The following is a 27,763-nucleotide window of genomic DNA, read 5'->3' on the forward strand; positions in this document are numbered from 1 at the left end:
TCGGAGTGCCCATGGCTGGGCCATGTCCAGCCTCTCACCCACCAGCACCTCCAAGAACTTCTCAGCAGGGCTGCTCTGGTATGTTCATCCCCAGCCTTTGTTGATAGCAGGCATTGCCCAAGTTGCACTTGCTCTTGTTAAACTTCATGAGATTCCCATGGATCCACCTCCTGAGCTTGTCCAGATCCCTCTGGATGACATCCCATCATTCAGGTGTGTCAAATGTATCACTCAGCTTGGTGTCATCTGCAAATTTGCTGGCAGTGCACTCAATCCCTTTGTCTATGTCATAAATGAAAATATTACATAACACTGGTCCCAGTATGGACACCTGAGGGACACCACCTATCTCTCCTATCCATTGGGACTCTGAGCACCCCACTAATTTGTTACCCATCTAACAGTCCACCCATGAAGTCACTCTCTCTCCATTTTAAGGGAGAAGGATGTTGTGGTGGCCTGTGTCAAAGGCTTTACAGAATTCCAGATAAATGACATCTGTCACCCTTCCCTTGCCCACTGATGTGGGCATCCCATCACAGAAGGCCATTGGATTGGTCTGGCTGGACCTGCCCTTGGTACAGCCATGCTGTCTGTGCCAAATGACTCCCTGTCCTACATGTGCCTTGGCACAGCTTCTGGGAGGGTCTGTCCCAGGATCTTCCCAGGCATGGAAGGAAGGCTGACAGATTGATAGTTCCCAAGGTCCTCCTCTCTACTCTTTTAAAAGATGAGTATGATGTTTTCTTTTTCCAATCACCCAGAACCTCACCTGATTGCCATCACTTTTCAAATATCATGGAGAGTGGCTTGGCAAGTACATCAGCCAATTGACTCCCTCAGGACTCTGGGATGCCCCTCATCTGGTCCCTTAGTCTTCTGTACATACATGCAAGTTCTTCTCCTTTCACCAGCAGGACTGAGAACACCATCTGGGCCCAAGAGCCAAGTTTTCCCTAGCAGTATCATTCCTTTTCCCATGGAAGATCAGCAGATGTCTTAATCAGGGAGTCAGACAAGCTTCTGCAGTCCCTACACATTATCCTGGACAGAGGACCCCGGCAGGCATCAAATCTTTCCAATTGATATGCCAGATGGTTTCTTCTGTCCCCTGAAGCAATGAGTCACCCACCACAATTAATCACTCTTTCCTCCTGGTGGTATATGTTTTAGGGCCAGGTGGACCAGATCATTTGCTTGAAGGCACGTGAAGCTCCTACTCAGCTTTGAGGATAGTGAACCTATTGCGTAGCTGCAAGCCTTTAGGCAAGAAGAGTGTTCCTTCCTGTGCCGTAAGTCACCTGCTTCCATCTCTTTCATTCTCCAGAGGTTGCACTTATCTTCCTATTAGGGTGAACACTGCCAGCTTCTCAGCTGCGGGTGGGGTTGCTGGCTTTTCAAGCTGTTGAGTCTCAGAGAACGTCCTATCTCTCTTTTCTCTACCCTTATGCTATGCAGCCTGATCACTTCCTCTGGTAACTCTTCATCTTGGCAGCAAAGATCCTCCAACATATTACAGCTCCTACAACTAATTAAAATGAAACAACAGATTTTAAATGGAAGTATTCTAAAAGCCAAAGTAGCTGCTGAAGTAAAAATGTCTCCTCAGGCTGAACATCCTACTGTTATCAAAGTACCATTTCACTTGCCACAAATTTCTTTCTCAGATATCTCCAACTTCTGCCACTGCTTGTCATCATTATTTGTCTGCACAGGGATCCTCCTTCACACTGTATCTAAGGTGTAGCTCAGTTTCTGTGTAAAGGCAGCTTATCATCACCTCTAACCCCTCTACACAAAGACAGCCTAGCCTTACAGCCATTAAGTCAGCACACAGCTTACATACGAAGTTGAAACTAACAAACAGAAAAACCCCTACAACAAAACAATGTAATGTAAGTTACAGAAAGATTTTATATTAAATGTTTGATTTTCACATGGATCTACTGTGAAAATGACCATTTAGTGAAAGTCTGTCCCTGGGAATGGTGATGCTCAAGAAAAGTTCTCAGCATTTAAAGAAGACTTTGCTGCAGTCTCAAAGGTAACTTGAAGCAGCAGAGAAACACTTTGTGGGAAGACAATGTTTGAAACAACTGCTTTGAAACAACTACAGATACGCAATATAAATATGATCAGGGCATGGCTAGGGGAACAGGCTTCAGATACTTGCCAACTAGGGCTTTGGCTTTTCTCTGGGGTTGTAAGCAATGACTCAGAAGGGAGGATGTGAAACAAATGTGAAAAACTGCTGAAGGATTAGATGAATGGTTGTTCCACAGAGGGAATTATAAGTAAAGAACTGCCCAGTCTCATCTATCATGATCACTCTAAGCTCTCTGTGAAGTGCTCCTACCTGCAGGCTATTTGTATGGCAAAGGAAGAAAATCTAGTTCCTCCATATCAGCCCTGGTAGGATAATATATTAGTGGATCAATTGTTGCACAAATGGGGAAAATTATGCTCAGAGATCCAAATTATTTTCTCAAGAAACTCTTGACCTGTCATGTAACTTCATTGATAGGAGCAAATTTTGCTTTGAAAATAGTAAAAGGGGCAGCTCTGAGAGGAATGGCTTGAAAAAATCAGTGTGGAAACAAACTAAAGGAAAATTTGTGGAAATAACTGGATCTCTAAATTCCACTTCTTGCATTATTATATTAATGGGGTTTACAGATACTGAGGTTATGGCCCTGGGCAAATAAGCATTTCCCTCAGCACACTTTTTTCCCACAATCCTACTTCCAACCTAGTGAGAACACTTTATTCTGGAATTGGTGCTCATATTTGAAGCTCCTAAAGTCTTTCACACTGATCTAGTCATGCCATACAGAGCATATTATGTACCATACAGGGCATGTTGCTTTATGGCACATTTTCCTACCTCTATTTCTCTCTTGTGGCATCCTTGATACCCAGAACTTGGCTGTTCCTGAGTCACTTTTTTCATACACAACCTGCCACACCCTACTCCACTGGTCAGCCCTTGTCTGTGAAGCCCTGATTAGCTTGCGAGAAAGAGTGTGAGGAGGCATGGGCCTGTGTTTTACTCAGATATAAAGGCTAATTATTCAACTGGCCTAGAGGTCTCCATGTAGGTGAGCTACAAATATGTGAAGAGTTTATTGCCTGTTCAGCAGTGCAGTTGGGTGCAGCACCTTCTGCTTCCAATGGGAGAGTAGACAGGAAAGTGCTTCAGCTGGGCTCAAGACCTCCTTTGTCCAGGAGCTGGAGAGTAACAAAATGGCTTGAAGCAACTATGTTTAATGCAGCAGAAGCCATGCAAACAGACTATGTTCAGTGAATGAAATTGTGGGCTGCTGCTTTGATGGCTGGTTGGGAGGTTGGAGTTGTATGGATGATATGTCTTTGAGTTATGTCAGCAATGCCTAACTAGGATGCTGGGCACAAAGGAAAACACGGTAGGCTGTGAAATCCAGATTGTTGGGTGCACTGTGCTGCTGATTGCAGAGGTATTGAGTGAAAAACAGATTCACAGCCTTCTCTAACGAGATCCAGGAACTAGTTTCCTGTGTGGTGCAAGAAGTGCTTCTTCCTGGTATGTTCCCTATTCCTGCACCTGTTCCTGGTTTGGCAAGAGGGTGACTCAATATTCTATGGGAATTGCAATGTATTTTGTGAAGCATGGTGATGTGGACTTGTGAGATAATTGCTGATGCAAGAAAACAGCTTTTTCTGTTCCCACTGTTCTTCCAGGTGACTGCTTAAGTGCTGCTCATTGGTAGCATCAAGGCATAGACTGCATTATTAACCTTAGGGTTCCTGAGAGAGGCTGTAAATATATCCAGGCTCAATAAGGCTCTTCATCTGTAAATAGAGAACATTCTTTCACCACCTGTATTGCCATTAATTGATGTGATCTCCACATAAAAAGCACTTAAATACACCTATGAAATGTGTTTTATTCAGCTCTGACAAGACTTACCTTTCAAAATAAAGTAAAAATACTTTATTTGAAGTAAAGACAAGCTTGACATAGATGTCTCAGCTCAATATCAGTTTCTCAGTTCATTCTATTTTGATGGTAGCTTCATGGAAATTGAGTGCTTGTTCATGGTAATTTCAGCTGGAAGAAGTATGAAACATTTTTCTCTTAGTCCTCTACAGTGTCAGAATTTGTGCTGCTCTATGAAGCTTTTGCAGTTTAAAATCATGAGGCACATAGTATTTGCCAGTGGAACATTTTTGTTCTGAGAGTCTTAAGAGCTGAATAGTTGCTGCTTTTTGTTAGTTTGAGCTAATTCAAGCAGCAAATTTAAAAAAATCAATGTTTTCTTGGTACAATCTTGTGTAGAAGACAATTGAAAGAATAACAAGCGGCTGACTCTGTCAGGACCTCTGGAGATCACTCTGTCACCATCATGGTCAACAACAACAAGTAAATCACAGTCTTGAACAGGCAGGCAGATTCTATAACCTCCCTGTTCCAGACTGCTTAACCACATTGATGGTAAATAACATTTTAATACTTCTAGTCTGAGATTTCAATGCTCCAGCTTTTGTCTCTTGCTTTTCATCTACTGATGTGCACTTCTGAATAGAATTTGTCTCTGCATTCCCTACATCCTCCTACGAGGAAGTTGAAGGCAAAAGAAGGTGCAAGTCCCCAGTGAATAAAATTGGCAAACGTAGCAACAGATGAGGAGAAGGCTGAGATACTCAATAGCTTTTCCCCCTCAGCCTTCACTGGGAATCTCTTCCCACAACTCTGGAGTGGATGGGGAGCAAAGTTCTCCTACTGTAAGAAAAGATAAGGTTTAAGACTACTTGAGAAATCTGAACAGACGTAAGTCTACGGGACCTGATGAGATACACCCCAGAGTCCCAAGGGAATTGGCTAATGTAATTGTCAAGCCACTCTCTGTAATATTTGAAAAGTGATGGCAATCAGTTGAACTTCTAGTTGAATGGAAAAGGAAACATTGTACCCATCTTTCAAAAGGATAGAACTGAGAACCCTGAGAAGTCCTCTCTTCTGTGCTTGAGAAGAGCATGGGACAAATGTACCTAGAGGAAGTGTTATGGCACACGAAAGTGATTCAAGACAACCAGCACAGCTTCTCCAAGGACAAGTCTTGCCTGACCAGCCAAGTGGCCTTCTGTGATGGAGGGACCAGATCAGTGGGCAAGAAAGGGATAAAGATGACCTTTATCTGGACTTCTGTAACGCCTTGTAGCAGCTCCCCACAATGTCCTTCTCTCTAAATTGGAGAGAGGGATTTGATGGGTGGACTGTCCAGTTGACAAGGCTGCATGGCTGCATCAGAGAGCAGTGGTCAATGGATCAAGGTCTGGCTGGAAATCAGTGATGAATGGTGTCCCTCAGGAGTCTGTCTTGGGACTGATTCTGTTTAGTGTCTTCATCTACGAAACAGAGAAAAGGATGAAGCACCATCAGCAAGTTTGCAGATGACATCAAGCTGAGTGGTGCAGTTGACACATGTGAAGGACAGGATGCCATCAGAGGGACCTGGACAAGCTTGAGAAGTGGTTCCATGGGAATGCTATGAGTTTCAAAAAGACCAAATGCAAGGTGCTGCACGAGGGCTGGGGCAATCCCCAGTCTCAGCACAGGCTGGGGTGAACAGATCAGAGCAGCCCTGCCCAGATGGGCTTTGGGGTGCTGCTGGGTGAGAGGCTGGACATGATCCAGCCATAGGCACTCCCAGCCCAGAGAGCCAAACGTGTCCTGGGCTGCATCCAGAGCAGCGTGGGCAGCAGGACCAGGGAGGGGATTCTGCCTCTCTGCTCTGCTCTGTCTTGCTGAGACCCCACTGCAGTGCTGCATCAGCTCTGGGGTCCCAGAACATGGAACTGTTGGGGCGGTCCAGTGAAGACCACAAAGATGATCTGGAGCTACAGAGAGGCTGGAGCACCTCTCCTATAAGGAAGGACTAAGGGTTGGGGCTGGAGAAAAGAAGCCTTTGGAGTGACCTTATTTGCAGCCTTTCAATCCTCAAAGGGACTTATAAGGAAGACTAAAACAGACCTTTTTTTTGACAGATTGAAACAACAGGGCAAAAGGTAGTTTATTTTAAAATAAAAGCGTAGTTTCAGACTAGACATAAGGAAAACATTTTTTTACAATGAGATGGTAGAACACTGTAACAGGTTGCCCAGAGACTTCTTGGATGCCTCATCCCTGGCAAGGGGTTTCAAGGTTTTTGGATGGTGATCTAAGCAATCTGATCTATATGAAAATGTCTCTGCTTATTGCACAGGAGTTGGAGTAGATGACCTGCAAAGGTCCCTTCCAACAGAAAGTACTCTATCATTCTATAAAGCAGAAAAGGCAACAGATCTCCCATCCGTTTTTCCAGATTGACAGAAGGCTGGCAGACTCTGCTGAACCTAACCCAATATATCCATCTCTTTCCTATATTATTTGGGATCCAAAATTGGACACAGCAATTCATAGCCACCTCACAAGGGCCTGAATCATTAACAGTGAAAGGACAACTTCCCTGGATCTGCTATCTCTGCCTTTGCCAGTACAGCCAAGCATCTGGCTGGCTTTATCTGCTGCAATACCGTTTCCCAGGTAACAGAGTAACAGAATAATTTATGTTGGAAAAGATATCCAAGACCATCAAGTCCAAGCACTGATCAAGTACCACCATGCTCACTAAACCACAGCACAAAGAGCTACATTTTCTGAATGCTTCCAAGGATTATGACTCCACCATTTACTGAGCAGCCTGTTTCAATGCTTAACCACTTAACCAGTACAGACATTTTTTCCAATATCCAACCTGAACCTTCCCTGACACAATTCCTCTTGTCCTGTTGTTAACTGGCAGGAAAAAGAGACAGATCACTATTTAAACACAACCTTTCAAGTAGTTGTTCAAAGCAGGTCCCTACTGAGCCTTTTTTCCCCCGCAGAAACAACCCCAGTTCCCTTAGCTGCTCCTCATAGGACTGGTGCCCTAGAACCTTCACAGCTCTGTTACCTCCTGTGGACATGCTCCAGCACCTCAGTATCCTTCTTGGAGTAAGGGACCCAAAACTGAACACAGCATTTGAGGTGCAGCCTCACTCATGAGTATAGGAGGACAATCCCTGCCCTGTTCCTGCTGGCCACACTATTGCTGGCACAGGCCAGGATGCCATTGGCCTCCTTGGCCACCTGGGCACTGCTGGCTCCTGTTCAGCTGCTGTCACCAGCACCCCCAGGGCCTTTTCCTCTGGGCAGCTTTCCAGCCACTCTGCCCCAGCCTGTGACACTGCCTGGGGCTGTTGTGACCCGAGGGCAGGACCCAGCTCTGGGCCTTGTTGAACCTCACAGCACGGCCTTGGCCCATGATCCAGCCTGTCCAGATCCCTCTGCAGAGCCTGCCTGCCCTCCAGCAGATCAATACTCCCACACAGCTTGGTGTCATCTGCAAACTGAAGGTACACTCAATCTCCCCATCCAGGTCACTGATGAAGGTATTAAACAGAACTGGCCCCAGTACTGAGCCCTGGGGAGCACCACCAGTGACCAGACACCAGCTGCATTTAACTCCATCCGCCACCAATCGCTGGGCCCAGCCATGCAGGTAGGTCTTTACCCTGTGAACAGTGTGCCTGCCTGAGCCATGAGCAGACACTTTCTGCAAGAGAATATTGTGGGAAACAGTGTCAAAGGCTTTACTGAAGTTCAAGGAGAAATATCCACAGCCTTTTCCTCATCCTCTAAGGTCATGGAAGGGATCAAGTTGGTCAAGCAAGACGCGCATTTCACAGATCTCCTGGACTTCCTGTACATTGGTGATTAGTCCTAAGGCCTGTATAGGACAGTCACGAAAAGTATTTACTACACTTCTCCTGGATAAATGAGGAGTATGAATCTTGAACTAGTCAAAGAAACTTTCCTTAACAACACACAATGGAATTAATTTTGTCTCTTTGATTCAGAAACTTGGGCTGAGATAGGAAGTGTGTGAAGCTGTAACTCCATGTTTTCAACTTCGGCTTTTTCCCCATTGATTTTTCCCTGGAGGAACAGGTAGATAGTGTTTCTCTCTTAAAAATGTGCAGAGGCCAGAGATCAAAATGCCGCACAAACTGTCCCCGTCTTGCAGCACAGTTACTCACGAAATAATCACAACAATCACCCGGAATTGAACATTCTGCTGTTGGTGGCGGTATCTCCACGTGATAGGTGAGCCAGAGTCCGGTTGCCAGGGGATCACTATATAACACAGAGCTTGAAATCTAGCAAAACATGTGGTTTTACAGAAATTCCTTTTCAGAAATTAATCATACTCACAAATGGTACTAAGATGTCAAAGGCTAGAGGGATCAGTGGGGAGGTCACTACCACATGGCCACAGTGGAACTGTCAGGCATTCTGGGTATCAGAGGCTGAAGGCCCAATTTCTTATCTTAGTAGGCAGAAAATCTGCACTGGGATTATGTTGAAGCTGCAGCAGTGTCTGAAATAATTACGGCTTCACAGAAAGTGAGTCTGGAGCATGAAAGGACCCTATCTCAGGTTTGTCCTACAGAGGTCACTACAAATCCGCTTCTGAGAAAACTGCGGTGCTGGTTTGCAGTATTATTACACTAACACTGACTGCACGCTGAAGTGTCTTTGTTTATCACCAGTACTTATTTACAACTCACATGTTTGCACAGTGACAAATAAAAACCTCATGCATCCTTTCAGACAAATGTAGTGTAACTTTGAGAGCAAGACATTAGTAAGCATTGTGTTTTGACTTCTCTGCACCAGGAAAAAATACCCCTACAACTCCAGCCACTTCTGTTTTTTAAAGATGGACAGTCAAATCTAAGTTGGAATAAAACTTGCATTCTTGAACTTCTGAATTTCTGAATTTCTCATACCTTAGAGTAGATTCGCAATTTCACAGATGTCTGTGACATTTTGTATATGATTTTTGATTAAATATTTTTATTGTTTGTTAGTACTGAAGAGTGGCAAAATAAAACTTTTCAAATTAGAAAAAAAGCTAATAGTACATTTGAAAAAGCAGTTTCATCACTTGGATTGAACCTCAAATTGCATTTAGAGAAAAGTTTTCTCAGGTGCTAACTCTTACCCAACAGCAATATGATTATATTAAATAACATGTTTATTTTTTGGATTACTGTTCAAGTGTTTCTCTGTTGTGTTAGAGTGCAAGTGGTGAAAGAAAACACAATTTTCTTTCTGACACTGTTTTAGGAACACAGTTCCCAAACCACTCAAATAAGCTTAAGGAAAAAAGCCCAGACCATGCTTCTGTTTACATCCTTCATCACTATATTTTTAAAGTCTGTGCTAAATGAGAACATGCAGGCTTACAGCTGGAATAGGACCTCAATGAATTTGATTCAGACCTTGATTCATGAAGAAATGAGAGTTACAGCTTTAACTGTGGTGGGGTTCTGTAGCCAGTGCTTGGAATGACTGTGTCCTGTGTTTTCCCATGGCATTAGAGCTTTTGCACCTGGGATGGGGCAGCTCCAGATGTACAAATGAGATGCTGGAAAGCAGTGTCACAGAGAGGGACCTGGGGGTCCTGGTTTGTGGAACACGAGTCAGCAGTCCTGGCAGCCAGGAGGGCCACCTGTGTCCTGGGGACATCAGGCACAGCATCAGCCAGGCAAGGGAGGGGATTGTCCTGCTCTGCTCCGCTCTGCTCTGCCTCACTCGAGCCTCACCTCGAGTGCTGGGGACAGCTCTGGGTGCCACGGTAAAAGAGATACAAAGCTATTAGAATACAAAGGAGGACCATGAGGATGACAAAGGGTCTAGAACAGAAGCCATATAAGCAGCTAAGATGTGTTGTTCTGTTCAGCCTGGAGGAGACTGAGGAGAGAACTCATTGCAGTGAGCTTCCCTGTGATGGGGAGAGGAGGCAATGGTTTTAAACTGAAAGAGGGTAAATTTGCTTGGGTATAAGGATGAAATCTTTTACAATGAGAGTGTTGAGGCACTGGAACAGGTTGCTCAGATAAGCTGTGGACGCTCCATTACTGGAAGTGTCCAAGGTCAGGTTTCATGCTCTGATCTAGTGAAGGATGTCCTGACATGGGTCATCATTATCTTTAAAGATCCATTCCAACCATAACTGTGGTATGATTCTGTATTTTGTAGATAATAAATACCACAGAGGGTTTTTAAATTTGCTTTAGAATATGTAAAAAACCCTGTATGCATTGTGAAATGCAGAATATTAAGAAAGGATACCTGAGTATAGACATAACAACAAAAGATGACTAAGGCGTCAGCCAGGCTTGAACATATCCACTGACTTTATGACTGTTACTTGAGCTGTCAGCATCATTTGTTGCCAAACAGTAAAATAATATAGTAAGAAACAGATTATTCTGAGAGTGAAATTAAAATGGCTGCACTGTCTTGAGCTGAATAATCAAAAGAACCTAAAAAATCACCTAATGATCCTATTATGCCATGTAACAAAAATGATCATAGGACTTGTGATTATAAGAGGCAATTAAAGACAGAGGTAGCTGGGTTTTTCCCCTGCTATTTATACTACTAATTTGTTAGTTTAGCCTGAAATTTATAAAAGATTCACCATGGAATGTTAATAGTTGTCCAACATCCAAAAACACCATCCAGACCAGAATGGAGAGTAAAATTCTATTCTATTAAGACCTGAGGTGCTTGTGGTCTTTCAAAGTACAGGTTTTGAGGAGCCCCAGCAAGATCTGAGTAGAAAACTCAGTGATGCTAAGCTCTCAGTAAATAAGACCCAGTGCTTCTTTCTTATGTTTGGGTGTCTTTTTCTTACTCTCTCTCTTTTGCAATATATCAGGGCCTGTAAGACAGTCCTGGCTGGCCAAATATATTCCATAGAATGAGGCACCCAAAAGAGAAGCTTGAAGAGTCAGTCAGCAGTTTCTCCTCTCTCAGACACTATAGCATCAAAGCTGAGAAGCACCTGGGAATGTATTAGTGGTGCAGCAGTGAAAGTTAATTAGCATCTGCTTTAGAGATTAGGTTTTTGTTTGTGCCAGTATACAAAGGGATATGCTCTGAAAAATCCTTGCCTTGAGGAATGCCCTTCTGCCTACCCATACTCTCTAGCCAGACAGCATTTCTTACTGTGTTTTCCTTCTTTCCTAGTGTCCCTACTTTGTGAGATACCAAAAGCCACGTCTGCAGTCCAGCTAAACATTTAAAACTTATTTAAATATATAAACCATTTTAATATTTTTCTATTGAAATCAAACCAATTCAAGTCTTTGAAATGTTTCCCTGTAATAGTAACACACAGTGCTGTGAAAATTCCAGAATAAAAAAAGGATATGAGGAATGCAACAAAAATGTTCATAAGTATTGACAGTCATCATTAGCATGCAGTATTGTTTTATTTTAATGGGTGCAGGCTTTCATTAGATATTGATATGATTCTTTTTGCTTGGATTCTTGAGTTTATATACATGCATATGTCTGTACATTGGTAAACAAGATTAATTTAATTAAATTGTAGTCTAGTTTTATGCAGTACAATCACACATGCAGAATCTTTGCAGAGCAATGCAGACACCATCTTTAACAGTATGTGAAGATACCATGTACCTTTAGGGTCAGAAAATTAAATTATTAGATGAAAATCAATTGCAAGGGAGTTCTACATTCCTACAATGCAGCTGAAGGAGCTGGAACTGAGACTGACAGGTAGAATAAGTTTTCCAGCTCTCATAAAAAAATTAATCAGTGAAAACACAGTATCAGCAGTGGAGTTTAGCTAGGAGAAATATTAATACTTAACTGACACTTTTTCTGGGTATTTAATTTGCTGGGGTTCAGGTCACAAAATGGGAATATCTTGTACATCAACAAATAGGTGAAGAGAACAGAGGGACTGTGTTTGCTTGAGAACCTCTGTCTTCATGCCTGAATCAAATTCAAACTGAGTTTGATGTGGACCAAAGTATACCAAAACAAACATGTCTAATTTCCATTGAGAAACTGTAAGGGATTTCAAGCCAGAATGATATCCATTCCCTAATATCTACTGATGAATAACACTGCTAGAAATAGCATTATAGATAGAATGCTAATGGAGGGAAAAGTGAAAAAAAAAGAAGGAAATTTCCCACAGTTCACTTAGAAACCTTAGAAGCAAATGCTGTGATAAAGTGGAACTACTGTTTGTCCTACAGTAAGATCTTCTGATATTAATAATGATTTCTTTTGTAGGCCCCAGCAATTTCAGATTGACCAGCAGATAAGTACAACATTGAAACTCACTTTTCTTGTTTGGGAGAGTAAGCATTTTATTAACCACTTCAGTGGTTTGCACTTACCACTGCAAATTTTCTCCTACTCTTATTTCTGTGCCTACTCACCTCAACACTGATTTTTAATGTTAAATTTTACTTCATACCCTGTAATAGATACTGATATGTGTAGATAGGTTTCTACATTTTAGTACCTTTGGACTTCTACTAAAGAAACTAATTTAGTTTAGAAAATACTGGTGGAAAACCCACTAAAAAGTAGGTCCTTGATCAATCAGATATTGAACAATTCACCCCAAATGGGGCTATCTCCAGCAGTCAGTGTGCCTTTTCCCAAAGGTGACGTGCAATTAAGAAAGGTGTCTGGGGAAGGCATATGGATGAAGCTATGGTGTTACATGTATGGTATTGCCACAGGAAGCCCATCACCTGTAACGAGGCAACAGCTGTCTCCATGAAGCCCAAGTAAATGGTATCTTGACTCAGTACTCTCTACCATGTCCTTAAGAAAATCACCCACACTCTCTTCTTTTCATTGTTTTAGTATATTTCCATTATGAGAAGATATGAAAATTAAAACCAACATGTGAATAATTTGATGTTACACTTTTTTTGTTCAATTTTACATGGGATTCATTTTGATAGAAATCTAACTTTTTCCTAGGATCATATATTTCATTGTTAGAATATGCTTCTTATGTTTTCTACTTCTGCATATTGAATTTGCTCCCTAAAACAGTGTTTCTATACTTGGAGTTAGAAAGAACTACTATAGCCTCTACTGAAATTAAATCAAAATGCAGATATATGGCTGGTCACACATTATTCTCAAAAGTTTGTGTTTAGGTGTATGTAAGAAATAAGAAAGTTGTCTATATGCTAGCCAAGTGTCAACATACTGACTTAGCTGGCTTTCTTCTCACAACAGTGCTCACTGTATCAACACACTTTTAATTATCTCTATAGGAACTACAGGAATATGGTGGATTGGAAACTCATCTCCTGAGTCTTGCCTTGAATTTAAGTAAAGCAATGCTAACAACTTCTGTCTTTTCATCCATTTGTAAAATGGATATGAAAACAGCCACTATGATCTATATAATACTACAATATTTACTTAATTCCATTAGAGTTTTTTATTCTAAGCTGTAAGAGTCTACACTGCACAAAAACCCCGAACCTTCTAAATGCTGCCAATCCCTATTATGCTACTTTGCTCTAGTTTAAACACCCCAAACCACAAAAGAGTAACACCAAGTCGCAGGTTCCACTCTTTCTGGGGATATGATGTATCTCAGGAACGATCAAAAAATCCACAAGTGCATTTAAATTTTTAAGAAGCTTCATTTTTACTTATTGTTTCTTATACTACACAAAATTCTACTCTATGGTATGCTTATGCACTTCACTAACATCTCTGAGCTTGACAATGCATATCTGTAAGCATAAGTGATTTAGATACATTTCTATCTATTTCCTTCACATGGATAAAAACATATTCTGATCTTGCCAAAATGTTGCTTTTTAATATTTTTAATTTATCCTGTAAAGACTTCCCTTTTAAAACTTTTTAATTCAAAGCAGCTTACTTATTTTCTGTGCTCTGTAACTGAAGGGGTTTGCAGTTCCACAAAAATCTCTGGCATTCATGGATTTAATTGGAGTTGTCTTGAAAAAATCACACTGTCAGTAAAATTCTGAAGTATAAGGATTAGACAAAAAAATCCAGTAAACTTTAGATGTAGGAGAAAAATCTTCCAAGGTTTCCGGAAAAGTGCTGTGATGATTAATGACATCTCCTTCCTTTCCTTTTCTAGCTTCCTGATCACACCTGTAACCAAGACTGAGTCCTGACTTTCAGAAACACTTATAAATTATTTCTTGTGCAGCTGAATTCAGACTGTTGTGGCCGGATTAGATTCAAACTGACATATGTGCTAATAGAGTTCTTTTACTTTCTGATAACTCTGACAACATAAAATGTTGCATAGCATGGGGATACATAAATTGCAGAAAAACCTGACCACAGAGAAACAGGAAAATTAAACATAAACAATCTTTATAAAACATTATGACATGGTTTTCTTTCTTGTTGCCATCCAAGAACTTTGGCATCATCTATTTTTTGCAAGAGATACCATATCAATGTATTCAATGACTGTCTTTTTTTTTGTTTTAAAAAATGCTTAAATATTTTTAAATTTAAAATTTTTTTGTCATATCACCTAAACTACAAAAACTATTGTTCTCATTTACACAGCAATTATGAAAACAGAATAGATATCAAATGGAAGATCTGAGGTAAAATTAAAGAATTAGTCCAAAAGTGTTAGTTAAGAAAAAATTTTTTAACCTGCTGCCCCCCCAAACCAAAACCAAAACCAAAAAGCAGAACCCAAAAAACCAAAACCAACCAACCAACCAAAAAACCCAAGACAAAAAAACCAACAAATCCCGAAAAAATCCAAACAATTTGAAAAAGCTTCCACACACCTATTTGCATCTGAGAAGTCAATGTTCAGACTTGGGTTTGTTCAAATCAGTATGTCCAAGGCATCAAGAGATAAATCCTCTTAATTCTGTTAGTGTTCTCTAACCAAGTATCATCGTATTCTAGGTACTCTTGAGATTCTCTTTATTTTCAATGGAATCTTGTTCTCCCATTAAACTGACTGCCACAATTTCAAAGGTGTTTGGGTCAAATATTTTTTCAGTTTTGCTACAGAAATGCAAAATTAATTTGTTTTAAAATCCTACTACTGAGGTTCTTTCCCTAGAAACTGAGTTCTGCTGCTACCCATATACAGAAGAAATAGATAAGAAAATTTAAACCAGCTGTATCCTCAGGTTGTCATACTCCTTGTTCTCTGTTCCCTCTGCTACAATGTTTTTCCTCTGGACCCTGAAAAAAATAATCTAAGTTTCCATAAATTATGCTTCAACATGAAGAGAGTAATTCCCTTTCTCAAAAAGGCCTCCAAAAAAAAAAAAAAAAAAAACCAGGAAAAAAAATAAAGAATCTCATCTTCATTCAAGTTCTTTCTCCCCATTAAATGAGCTCTTTTCAGAATCTTTAGCCAGACCATCTCCTGTCAGGGCTCACTTATAAAGATGGGCTTTCCCTGGGACAAAGAAGGCAAGGATTTATATGAGTATGAATCTCTGCAAACCTAGGAGTAACACTCTAGGACAACAAACCCAATAGCATAATACAAGAATTAGGCTAAGAAGAGACTTTGCAAGGAATGATGGATACTGTGTTATTCTGACAGACCTTAGGACAAAGAACAAAAAGGGCACATTTTTTTCTTAAACAAGGAGTATTTTGAAAAATGCTTCTGTGTTTGACAATTTGTAAACTGAAGGCTTAATTCAAAGTTCTCTGTACCATCATATAGCATGTAACTATGCATTTCCTTGAGCAGTAAATAAAAGATTTTACTGAACTAAGAAAATTTAATTAGGACTGAAGTGCCAAATATAAATTTTTACCCTCAGATCTTGGATGGGTGGCAGAAGAAGTTCACAGGTATTACTGTGGATTCAGATCCATTTCTTGAATTTCAGAATGCACTAACTCCATTAGATATATGCTTTTCAATAAATAAATAAATAAAATAAAAGAAATATAAAATTTGCAATAGAGAAAAAAAGAGTAGTAGCTTTCTGGAGGACTAAGACATAGCCTTTTTATAATCAGGATGTGTGCTTTATGTGAGGAATGAGTATGGGTTCATACCGATGTATGAATATGCAACCGTGTATGACAGGTATGAATATGCAGTAATGTTACCCACTAAGAAAACCTTTGGATGCACTTACTTTTAATGCACTTATTAGTCTTACCTGGCTTATTTTACATAAACTTTGCTGCTACTTCAGCACAACAAAAATTAAGAATTACCTTTAGATTTGAGTTACAGTTTCTAATATTAACATTGTTACTATGGGGTTCTGATTGTCCTCCTTAGTTCTTGCTCAGGACTTCTCAGCAGGCTTCATCCATGACAACAAAAACTCTTATCCTGTATATATAAAGGCTGACTTTATCTTGTGTGTTAGACCATGTGTTTCTCAAGATGGTATGTTTATAGGATCCATCACTTCTTTTCATTTGAGACAATTTACTTTCCATACATAGAAATAACTTAATTAAGCAAATATATTTTTTAATGGTGGTTACATTTGGTTTCTGATACTTTATTTAAAGTAAGTTTAAAGTAAGTTTTCTGATACTTTATTTAAAGTGAGTTTGCTTTATTTAAAGCAAACTCACCATTTATTTGGTAGATTTGGATTAAAATGAGCACTTTGACAGTATATGCCTTTTTCTGTTGTCTCACATCATCTCACACATTTTTAGCGTGAGTCTTCCACTGTCTTTAATACTAATTGCCATTAAGAGTCATTACCATGGCTATTATGCTAGTCTGGGGATAATCCTTGAACTTCTTAGTTATGACTTCCAATTAAATGACAATTGCATAGAAAATTGTGGCATATAGCATCAGTAAAGAGACAGTAAACAAAAAACTCATTGAGCTCACAAGTGAACTCTGTGCTTTCACGTGGAAAAGACCCCTTCAGTAGTCAGTTGTTTTAATATTTTTAAAGTAAGACACAGCTTACAAATATTTCTGCTTTAAATGTGCTATGAATTTTTTTTACAAGTGTCTCAATCACTAAGTGTCCATGCACTTAGAAAAAAATCCCAAAATACTGGAAAACAATAAAACATTAAAAGAAAGACTGAAGCTTCAATATCACTGCTAGGTTTTCTGGGTATGTAAAGGACACAATACTGACTTCTTATGAACTTCACAGTCACATTAATTGGATGTAATATGAATGAATGACAAAGGACCTTTAGATCAGAAGAGTTTATTCAGCTAAGAATCAAGGCTGACCTTGATGTGGACACACCAAAATACATCCCCCTCCCTCAACTCTCCTCCTAACAGCTCTTCCAGCACAATAGGGATACAGGCTCCTGTTCTCCTTGGAAGAAGCAATCTGGACTGCCACAGTGCCATTCTCTTTCTTGGAGAACTGGGATTAAAAACCGTTTTAAATGCAGGGCTGGCCATGATTGGCATGAAAGGCCCACACCTGCTGCACTTTTCAATTGCCCAAACATGCTAGTGGGCTCCCTTGCTTGGAGACTCCCTGGCTGATAGGGCACCCTGCCATGAGGTCTGTATGCTCATGCTGGTAGAGTGATGGGGCAATTTGCTGCTCTCTGAGCCTGGCTTTTCAGCTGTTTCATTCACATCTACCTTCAGCTCATTTATATTCTCATTTCCCCAGTTACACCAGAGCGGAAAAAGACTGACCCAAACTGAACATGTTTCAATTGCTGGGTCATATCCTGTAGGTATACAAGTCTTTTCAACAGCAGCGGGTGCTCTTCTTGGCATTTACCTCTTGGCTGCAGCTGTTCCTGCAAGAGCTGATCACCAACCTGGGGCCACAGTATCCCTGTGCTTTTGCTCTGAGTGGATACTTCCAACTTTATTACATTGCTAGTTCCGTGGTATTTCCAAGTCAGCTTCCTTCTAATTGAGAAAGGCTCTTGCATGCATATCGCAGCTTTCTATGCCTGGTGGAAAAATGCCATCAGACATTAAGCCCCTTCATTCTCTTTCCCACTTCCAAAGTCCTGCTCCTCTGGTTTACCTGCTACCCTGCCCTACCATTAGTTTTTTCTTTCACACACAGGTCCTATTCGGGCCCACTTACAGCTTCCCTGCAATCCCCCAGGCATTCCGCATAAAGCCCGTAGCGTGTAGCCCCCAGACTATCCTCCAGGGAGCCTGCAGCCCCTAGAGCTTCTAAACATTCCTCCTTCTGAATTGGTGCAGCCCCGCAGCTCCCCCCCGGTCCCGTTACACACAAACACGAAATCCTCCCCCGCCACCCCTACTGCAAACACCTCCGGCCCCCGCGGCACCCACGTCCTCTCCAGCGCCTGTGCAGCCCCCCCCGCCGCCAGACTCCCCCTCGGCATCTTCCAGCCCCGCTCCACCACCTGCGAGACCCCCGGCTTCCCCATCCCGTACACGTCCCCCCGCCCGTCCCCTGGGAGCAGGGGGCGCGGCGGGGCCGCTGCCGGCGGGACGCCGCTCCCCCCCCACGGCGGAGCAGGCGCGGCTCGGCGGGGCCGGCCCAGGCCGCGGAAGGGTTAACGCCGGGGCGGCGGGCACATGACGGCGGGGCACGGGCGGCCGCGCTCGGCGGGAGCTGCGCGCTGCCGGCGGGGCAGGCGGGAGGTGAGTGCCCCGAGCCCCGCGGCGGCGCCGCGCCCCGCCGAGCCTGCCCGCGCCCGGGGGCGTGCGGCGCGGCCCGGCCCCTCCGCTGCCCCGCTCGCCCGAGCTGCTCCCGGCCCCGCGCCCGCCCCGGCGGGGACAGGGTGAGTCGGCGGCTCACGGCCTCCGTGTCAGCGCGGGGAGGGCGGAGGAGAAGGGAAAGCAAAACAAACGCTCTTGTGGTGCCGTCTGTTCGCGGTTACTCACCTCGCCGGCCGGTCCGCCGCCGCGATGGGGACGCAGCGGTGTCTGGAAGGACGGGACAGACACACGTCCGGGAGATTTGTCATCGCACTGGTGAATAAGCGGAGATAGGTGCCGGCGGAGGGAGGCTGCGGAGCGGGCGGGAAGCCGGGAGCAGCGGGGGTGCCGGCCGGAGTGATGCGCATCCCGCGCGGCGGCTCGCGGCTCTGGTGCCGGGCGGTGTCCCGCGCGGGGCTTCCGCTCATCCGAGGGCTGCGCGAGAGACCAGACGTGTCGTGCTGGGTGAGGTGACAGCTCTGTTCATCTGCCGGCCTCTGTGTTGCTAGCAACTCCAGCCTCTTAAACTTAAAAATACTCGAAATCTATGGCTTTTAGCTGTGCCCTCCTCCCTTGTTCGCTTTTGGCCCCGGCTGAAGCTGCTCATGCTTCGGCCGCGAAATCTGTGGGGTGAGCTTTGGCTGTGATAAGGGTGGCGGTAGTTGTCCCCCGGGCTGCAACCGGGCAGCGAATTGTGGCCTCCTGCACTACGCCACGAGTGGTGGTCATAGCGGGGACGCCAAGACAGGGCCAGGTGTCCATGGCCCTCTACCTGTGCCTCGGCATTGCCGTCGGCTCACACGAGGACATGGTTAGCGGTTTCCTATGTCCTGCATGGACTGAAGATCTCACGGTTGCTGCCACTGCAGCATTAGCAATTATGCCTGCAATCCTGGAAAGTGTAAAGCCATTATAGGCAAAGGGAACAAGGCAGCATTGAGAGTAGAAGGTGCACGAATCAGGGCTTGCAGGAACCTTTATTTGCTAGATGAGGATGCTGCGGCTATTGGTGGCATGTCATGAAAGCCTGCCTCAGACTCAGATACTCAGTGCTGCCTGATTTGTATTGGGTTTTTTAAGCATCTTGTCAGAAGGTTGAAAATGATGCTGATGAAAAAAAACTTTGTTTCTGGAAAGCTCATGTTGTTCTTTTGGAGCAACCACCTGCAGTAGCACAGCTCTGATATTCAAGGTCCTAGTAGAGAAGAAGCTTAGGAGATCTTAGTGGACATAATAAACTTGAGAAGGTTTTTCAGGCAGACTGGTAAAAATGGTAAGTGCACTAGGATATACATCATCCTGTCCACTGATAATGGCTGCCCTTTTGGTGGCAGTTGCAGCAGTATCAATGACTGTGCTCTGCTCTGTGTTTGTACAGTCCCTTGCACAAAGGCATTCCTTTCTGTGACTAATCTTCCTAGGAATTGAAGTGATGCAAGCAAAAAGTAATTAGTAGATTTCATTATACTAGCTCTGAGAAACTCAATCATGTTTGGGGACTGGTTGCCTTGAGTGCTGTGGAACATCTTTAGCTATCATTTGCTTTGCTTGTTCATGCTGTATCAAGAAGACATTCTGATGATGCTTGAGAACTAAAAACTTTCAGACTGTGTGAGCTTTTCTAGTTTTCCTTGGCTGATGACCTGGACCTTAGAAAAATGTGATATTTTCAGAGTACTGTAGTTTGGAATGAAGCCCCCTGCGGTATTTCAAGAATACAACTGTCAAGAGAAATGGATACAAATTACCAAAACACTGGATGCTAATATGATGTATTTATTATTCTCAGTAGTGCATGAGTTCTGAGATGCTGGCAGACATGGAGGACATGGAAGATATTCTATAAAAATGGAGAGAAAAGCTTATTTTTGAGCCTCAGTTTTGAAAACACATTGTCTTCCTTTATTGCAGTTGGGATTTTTAATGTACCTATTGTTCCAAGCCTAATTTCAAACTCTCAGTTATTATTTCTTGCCTAGTTAAATCTCAGTGTGGATTTTCTTTTCAAGGAGAATTTATTGCCATGCTGTGGTCTCCGAACTAGACCCAGATAACTGCACACAAACTGTAACACCACCTATGCATGTGCACTCTATTTAGAAAATGCATGACAGCTTACATCTATATTAGGGTGTGTCTTTTTCACAAGCAGTAGTGAGACACAAAAATCTCAGGAGTCAGTGAGGCTGAGGTGAAGTATCCCTATAGCTTTTGGTGCCTGTTCCTTCCCTCTCTCCATCACAGGCCTGTCCACCCAGACTGGCTCATCAGGAGTGTGTCATCAATACTTCTAAGTATTTCACTATGGTGCTGCTGAGAGATGATGCTCCAAAAACCATGGCCATGCAAAGATGGAAGGGCTGATAGGGGAGAATGGACCTCAAAGGGTAGGTAGACCCTTTGGGTGGCTATATGGTTGCTCAGCCCTGGGAGGAAGTACATTTTTTTTCTGGAATTGTGCCAAGGAAATTGTGGAGGGGAGCATGGTGAGAGGCTTGGCTGTCCATATTCATGTTTGGGATAAGGGCAGGCACTCACAGTCTTGGGATGCACAGTCCCAAAGGAGGGAGTTATGGTTCCTGTTTGCTTTCTGTACTGTCTGGTAGCTGTTGTAGAGGTGAGATGTGTCCACTGACAAAATAGAAAGGAAAAAATAGAAGGTTCAGTACCTTGTCTTTCAGTCTTCTCTGGGATACTGCTTGCTATGCTATGTGCAAAATACCAGTGTCTGATAACTAGATGCTTTCGTGAAACCATCTCTTCAGCTGGATGTACTATTTCTTAAACTGATCTTTGCAGTGGAGTAATTTAGCTTTTGTTGAAATTGAAAAGTATTTTACAACTTCTTTCAGTGGGTGAATTAATAAGCCAACTCTGATTAAAACTCTTAAAACTGCACTGTAAAAGTAGACTGTATAGCATACCCTGCTACAGACATAGATTTCTGAATTATTCTTTTGTTTCACTTTCTGAAGGACTAGTGTTTTGATTTTCCAAGGCGTCAGTTCAGCTTGAATTAAAATTTTATTTTGAAGAAAGTGAATTTATGGATCATTGCTATGGATTATGTTGTCATAATGTTATTGATGCAGAGTCATTGAGCTTTGAGTAATGTCATCTTGGAAAAACGGACTTTAAAGCAGTGGACATAAGTGTTCTTTTGACATCTGTAGGAGCACAAGAAGGTCACTACAGCATCTTACTGATGGACAGAAATACTGCATTAAAAGATGGAAACTGCTTCTGTTCCTTTGATAGAGCAAAAGAATTTGCAAGTACAGCCATTCAATTCCAGGTTGCTATTATTTCTGTGTTTTGTTTTTTTTTTTTTTGTTGGAGGATTTTTTGTGTGTTTTAACTTAGCACATTAAGTTTCAACCCTATTCAGGATTGCGAATCTTATTTTTAAATAAGCCATTGTACTTGGTGCTGTAGTCTCACAATTTCTAAAATCACTTTGATTAGAAGTGTATGGGGTTTTACTATTATGGGTAGCTGTTTATGGATCTGATGCAAAAGTTAGTTAGACTTTTAGAAAGTAATTCATGTCCAGTTAACATTTAATTAGTTATATATGATTTAATGAACCTCTTGATAGTCTGATGCTTTGGTCTGATTTAGTTTGGCCACCAATGATAGAAATTGATACTAAAATAGCACAAAATAATAATTTTTAAAATGAGAGGACTTATGCTCTCCAAGGTTTAGTATTTTAAAGAAAGAATATATTCATTTGCATGTCAATGTAATGTTATACATTTTCATGATGGAATCAGAAAGGAGACTAGAGGAAGGAAATGCAGAGGAATGACTTAACATGTTTCTACTCTCATAAAAAAAATTGGTTTGTTTCTACTTGCAGGTCAATTGGTTCAAAAAACAGTTTGCTAACATTCTTCTAGTAGCTAATGAGAAAAGATGATAGTATAGAATACAGTGTCATTCCTTTTAAAATATGATATTGCTACAGAAGAACAGCAAGGGACACCAGCGTTACAACACAAGCTGTATATTGACCTCAGTTTTATAGGCTTTGTAGGTCTGTGTACCCTATGTAGAAAAATTCTGTTGATTAAAATAAAGGTGCTTTTGTTGAGTAAAGCTAATGCATTCGTCATGTTATAATCTTTTCTTGATTATATTTATACTTTACTCATATAGTTAAAATTGCTGACAAGAAATACAGAGAATAATTATTTTTATTTGTATCCAGTTTATAGTGACATGGTATAAATCCTTGCAAAACATGCTTTTTTTTTTTAAAAAAAAAGGCTTTTCTAAAGACTTAGTCACCTGTGGTAAGGTAAGGGACTTTCTGCTTTTAAAATAAACTCTGAGAATTTAAGAACATTCAGCTCTCCCTGTCCTTGGTTGAATTGGAGAGAGTGATTTATGCTTCACCCAGGCATGAAAATAAATAATACTGATTTTTATTGTTGTACTTTACAATTTTCATTCTCACAACATAACAATGTAGCAATAAAAAACAATATGTAGAATAAGACTTCTAAGACCATTTAAGTGTTGTTAAGGCATATCTCTCCTACTTAGGGATTTTGCTCTTCCCTTTGAAGATAACATGCTTAGGCCTTTCATTTTTAGTGACTTTATTACCTGGAAAGTGTGTGTGAGTAACTGTGATGTCTCTGTAGACATTTAGACAAGTTTCAGTCTAGAAGTGTGCTGTGAATGCTGTTTTGTGAAATAAACAGGATACTTTGTGTTTTTGTGACTGTTCACAGATGGAGAAAATGGAGACATTGTAGAATCAGAGTAAGCATGAAGGTTTTACATTAAATTCAGTCAAGAATATTCTGTTTGGAATCTTACCGGTTTCAGTGCTGAAAATTCTGTGCTGAAGATAAAGTTACAGTTCAGTGTGTTGCTGCAAGAAGATCATAAGACTTAATTAAAACCTTAATGTATATATGAATTAAAACCATGACTGAAGCCGTACTTCAGTTTTGTTTCTGTCAACTTAATGTGTTTGTCTGAACAAGTTAATTAGGCACTGAGTCTATGATTGAACAAACTGCTTAAACTTGTGCTTAATGCTAAACAGATGAACCTAGTGATGAAAATTGGGCCTGAGCTGTTCAGCTGAATTAGGGCTGAAGTTATACTCCATCTCTATGATGTCTTAGCCTAGTGACTTATACTGACAAGTGCATCTGTTTCCTAGAAATCTTTTTTATGTCAGGAAATGTTTGGATCTAGTTGATTCTGCCTTGAGACAGGTTGTGGCTGAGATGATCTCTCGAACCCCTTACAGTCTTGTTTTCTAAGATTTAAATAATAGGAAAATGTAAGTGTTGAAAAGTCAGAGTTCAATCATTATTGATATGATAGGAAAGATGTCCTTGAAGATTTGCTACTATGTGATTACATTTCAGTTATGGCATATCTAAAGGCTTATAATAAGCATCTGGTTTTGATGTGATTGTAGTTGTGTTTATGAATGCTTCTGTACTGTGCTTTCCTCCAGTACTTCTCTGTTGTGAAGTGCCACAGAGTTTAAGGGACTGCAGAGTCTTTTCTGTGGTTTTGCTGTTTTCTCTTCATGTTGTTTTATGCATATCCTTTAGAATGTGTACTGTTATTTTTCCTGTTTTGTCGATATCTATATGGTGCTTCCCTACTGCCTGTGACTTTCAGCTTAGACTGAAGAGATGGCAGAAGTGCAATAGCTGAGTTCATTTTAATTCCCTATCAGAGGCTCCTTTCAGTCATGGCTGCTTTATTGTACTTGGTCTTCACTCACTTAATGTCATGGCTGATTTAGCTAATGTGAAGGCAGCTGACCTTACAGCAAACTTCATCTTTTTGAAGAGTGAAAAAAGGAAAAAAAGGTTTTTTTTGTGTTAGAGCTTAAGTCATTGCTTGGCTTTATTCTTTCTTCCTGAGAGACCATACAGAGCTTTTACTTTGTTTTTTGTAACCAGTAAAGTCACAAAATTAACAGTCATGTGCAGTCCTCTTTAATCTGTTACTTACTGCAACGTTATTTGGTTTTATTTATGTTGTTTTTTTTTTAAACAGGTGTAATATACCATGGATTTCTCACTGACTTCAGATTGATATCAGTCATAGCTATGGGTCTGTAAAAGCACACTTTGATTACATTAACTTCTTAAAAAGGAATGAGGTCATACAGTATGAGCCATTGGACAGCTGGTACTCCTCATGGATCTAGGATCATCCATGGATAGTAGATCTCACCTATCAGAATTCATGAAGGAACACCCTGCCTATCTTCAAATAGCAGCGCCCCAATTGCAGCTACTGGAAACCTTTCTGCTAGCCTGCACTTGGAGGAGGGATAGCTCCTCAGAGCAGTACCACTGACAGTCCTATTTATTCCCTTGCCCTAAATTCCAGGAAATGTGTGGTTACAAATGAGAACCCTTTAGAGAACTCTTTATTACAAGTCCCACAGCCCCCAGAACTGCCAGTCCCACTGTTTTTAAAGCCAAAACAGCAAGAATTTTCAAATACTTTCTCCCCATGCAGAGGTGAAGATAATACTCATTTTTCTGCTGCCATCAGTAATAGCAATTTTTTTCCAATAGCACATATCCAGATGGTATTGGTTTAAGTAGATAGAAACCAGCCACTTATTTACCAATCTTTTCCTACAAAGAAAGAGACACTGCAAAAAGATGTCTTGATATTTTCCACGAAAGAAACTCATAATTTGATTATGCTAGGGGACTTTGTATTACACAGCAGTTGCTTGGAATCACTGAGTTGTCCTAAGATTCTTTATAAACAGAATAAGCTAACCTTTTGACTCAACAAATCCAGAGAGTATTTTTATTTTCTGTGGCATCAGAATTTTGTCAGTACTATCAGGAGTACTCCTTGGATGCATGAACACACCTTTCCACTGGTGACTAACAGTTGCTTGCAGATGAAAGCAGCAATAGTCATGCTTTTTTAAGGTGTCTAGGCTGGACATGCTGTAGAGTGCTTTGTCTTGACCATAGATTTGCAGTTCATTTCTTGAAACCACTGTTTATGCTGTAGAAATTAATGATGCATAACTCTCACAAAATTTGGAGTCTGGTTCTATGTGAGTACGTGCTTGTGCATCAGATGAAAAAGTACTTGGCCGTCTGCTCTTGGGTCTTAGATATCAAAATATAACATTTAAGTCTGCAATACTTCTTGACTCTGGGAATGCTGGAGATGAGGATACTCCTTTGGAGGAGTTTTTTATCATATTTTCAAAATTTAATGTACATAGACATGACAATTTAATGTATAGAAAATAATTAAGTGGTTTAAAATTAAAGAAATTAAATAAATTTTAAAAAGGCTTGGGTTGATATCCAAGTGAAAGTGGAGGAAAGGAGAGAGATTTCCCATTTTATTCCAGTTCGAAAGTGTTGCTTCTCTCCATTTTCTGTTTTCCTTCACTGCTTCCCTTTGAAAATTTAGGAGGTCCATCCCTCTTCTGCAAGACTTGCAGACTAGGATCACTATCATTCCAGAGCTAGTTGAAAGTTAACTTCATGTTGAGTGCTCTGCTGAGTCAGACCAGTGGTAATACATGCACATATTCATTGTGTGACCTCTGAGAACACTGATCTGATGCTCACAGTGGTGGAGAGGTGGTGGTGTAATCCATAGCGCACAGAGTGAAAAGAGGAGGACTTTCCTCATTATAGTTTTGGGGGAACTTTTCTATCTCTTTCACTGCAGGCAGAGCCTGATTCTTGCTGTCTTCAAAATTTTACGTCTGAAAACTGAGAATCTATACTGGGATCTTTAAAGTAGCCCTACATAATAGCTAATCCACCTACAGTATGTGTTGCAGAGCAGCATAGGAAGATGAAGAGAACATCAGCCAGTTCAGTGTCCCTGGTTTGTGGTTTTTAACCTGGGATTCTTACCTGCTGTGCCTGATTGTTCTGTTCCTAGAAGCTGTCAGTTCTGCCTTTCCTTCTTGGCCTGTTTAGCTTGCACACATGTAATATAGTCTGCTTTTTTGGTGGGATTGCAAGTAGAAAATTCAGCTGAAGGGCTGGCATTGAGGAAGATTATATATAAACACTGAGGACATGGTAAAATACCGTGGACTTCAGATACCAGCACTGGTCTTCAGCATCGCTCATTGATGCACTCTTTTGGCAGCAGGTTTTTATGAAAAATAATACAATTTTTAAACATCAGCTTTTTACAGAATGTTCTATTAAGAAAGTTATTTATTTTAAGGTGTGTACATTTCAAACAGTTCAAATTAGAACTGTGATCTAATGTAGTGATGTCCAAAAGTTACATATTCAAGGATTTAGTACCAGCATATCTACATTTTATGCACATCTGAATAGTAATTTTGTTTTCTAGGAAGTCTAGTAGCTATCCTTACTGCTTGTTTTATTCATTCCTATGTGCAGACAGTAGACTTGTGAGTGTGAGCTGGACCATGTTCAGGCATATCTTGAGTGTTCTCATGTCTCATGTTGTAATAAAAATCTTTCTGAAAGCACCAATATGTTCAACACTTCTACTTGTTTCTCATATTCAGTAAATGAAAAGATATTTTTGAAGTTTATTGAGAACCTGCTGGTGTAGGTAGTGGCAGGAGGTAGCTGTGGGAATAATTAGGAAGCTCACTTTCTATTTTTCCTTCAGCATTACTGGTGAGCACTACAGGAGAAAGGATCCTGCTGGGGAAGTTGGATCCTTAGTCTGAATCACAGAGGTCATACTTAACATGTTATGACAACTCACTCAAAGATTAGGAGCAGTAATACAATAATATATAATATATTGTAATAATATAATACATAATAGATATCAACAATATATTACATAATATATTAATATATTAATTATAATATCATAATATATTACAATATGATCAATATTTATAAATTATATTTCTATAATATAAATAAATAATAAAATATATAATATATTGTAGTCTTTAAGGAGCCTGTATGTGGCTGAGGAAGAATTTTTACTGTGACCAAAATGCCATGCTGACATGCTGTTAGTGACATCAGTGCAGCTGCAGCACCTCCAGCCACTGCACTCACAACCTGGTGGAGAGGTCCAGCATGGACAGGGGTAGGGGAGAGGCAGCCTGTCCGCCTGGTTTTTGGTCTTCCTGTGGTTGTGTCTTGAGCTGGTGTGTCTGGCAGGATTTTCAGTAGCTGTGACTGGCTCACAGTCGTGAGTGCCTTAGCCATTTCCTTGTGTCCCCC

At 41.1% G+C, this 27,763-nt stretch overlaps 1 protein-coding gene across 4 annotated transcripts in view; it reads left to right on the top strand.

Moving 5' to 3' along the window:
• The first annotated feature begins 18,564 nt into the window (after window positions 1-18,564).
• GLIS3 (GLIS family zinc finger 3) overlaps window positions 18,565-27,763 on the top strand; it is a 153,719-nt gene continuing 144,520 nt past the window's right edge. The window contains exon 1 of one of the 4 annotated variants that reach the window (XM_086867905.1): window positions 18,565-18,634. The gene's annotated coding sequence lies outside the window, so the exon portion shown is untranslated. Of the gene's footprint in view, window positions 18,635-18,674; window positions 18,828-18,979; window positions 19,017-27,763 lie in introns of those variants that run through there. The other 3 variants (XM_086867903.1, XM_086867904.1, XM_023943660.2) reach the window with 3 other exon arrangements.

Source organism: Cyanistes caeruleus, chromosome Z (genome assembly GCF_971803275.1).
Source record: "Cyanistes caeruleus chromosome Z, bCyaCae1.hap1.1, whole genome shotgun sequence".
Classification (NCBI taxonomy): domain Eukaryota; kingdom Metazoa; phylum Chordata; class Aves; order Passeriformes; family Paridae; genus Cyanistes; species Cyanistes caeruleus.